This window comes from Cebus imitator, unplaced genomic scaffold (assembly GCF_001604975.1).
Source record: "Cebus imitator isolate Cc_AM_T3 unplaced genomic scaffold, Cebus_imitator-1.0 Scaffold521, whole genome shotgun sequence".
NCBI classification, from domain to species: Eukaryota; Metazoa; Chordata; class Mammalia; order Primates; family Cebidae; genus Cebus; species Cebus imitator.
Genome location: NW_016107836.1, coordinates 1,003,607 through 1,004,905, shown reverse-complemented (window position 1 = coordinate 1,004,905; position 1,299 = coordinate 1,003,607).

Sequence of the window (1,299 nt, the reverse complement as noted above, 5' to 3'; positions counted from 1 at the left end):
AGGCTGAGGCAGGAGAATTGCCTGAACCCAGGAGGTGGAGGTTGCGGTGAGCCGAGATCGCGCCATTGCACTCCAGCCTGGGTAACAAGAGCGAAACTCCGTCTCAAAAAAATAAATAAATTAATAAAAATAAATTTAAAAAAAGAGAAGGAATAAGAAGCAACTTCATCGGAAACCTTCCCCGCCCGGGCTTTGAAATTTAATTATGCCTTCCTCTGTAGCTACACAAAGTTTATTTTTCTTCTGTCATTTTGGCTGTTTTAAAAAAGTCAGCCCAGGAGCAGCGGCCCAAGCCTGTAATCCCAGCACTTTGAGAGGTCGAGGCGGGTGGATCACTAGGTCAAGAGATCGAGACCATCCAGCCTGGCCAACATCGTGAAACCCCGTGTCTACTAAAAATACAAAAATTAGCTGTGCCGTGGTGGACTACAGAGTCCCAACTACTCGGGAGGCTGAGGCAGGAGAATCTCTTGAACCCAGAGGCAGAGGTTGTGGTGAGCCGAGATCGCGCCACTGCACTCCAGCCTGGCGACAGAATGAGACTCCGTCTCAAAAAAACAAAGAACAAAACCAAAAAACCCAACTACAACATAGCAGATGGGGTGAAATGGGTGGTTTCAAACACTGCTTCTAAATAGATCACATATGGGTAGTTATTCTAACGTATTGAAGGCTGAGTGCAATGCCAGACCCTCAAACCACTTACGAATTTGCACATTAAAATCTTTTTGCTTTTAAAAAGAAAAAGACAAAAACAGAAGTTCTCCAGTGAAGATTCACTCTTTGGAGGAAGAAACACCAAAAACCCTTAAGATACTCAACTAACTGAAACTGTTAAGATCCACAAAGAAAACATGAAGTTTTGTTGTTTTTTTTGAGATGGAATCTCACTTTATTGCCCAGGCTGGAATGTAGCGGCGCGATATCGGCTCACCGCAACCTCTGCCGCCCAGATTCAAGCAATTCTCCTGCCTCAGCCTCCTGAGTAGCTGGGATTTCAGGCGTCTGCTACAGTGCCCAGCTAATTTTTGTATTTTTAGTAGAAACCGGATTTCACCATCTTGGCCAGGCTGGTCTTGAACTTCTGAGCTTGTGATCCTCCCGCCTTAACCTCCCAAAGTGCTGGGATTACAGGCGTGAGCCACTGCGCCCGGCCATGCAGTTAGAATTCTGAGTGCAGACTAACATACCATAAAGTCTCTAGTGTTGGCCGGGCGCGGTGGCTCAAGCCTGTAATCCCAGCACTTTGGGAGGCCGAGGCGGGTGGATCACGAGGTCAAGAGATCGAGACCATCCTGG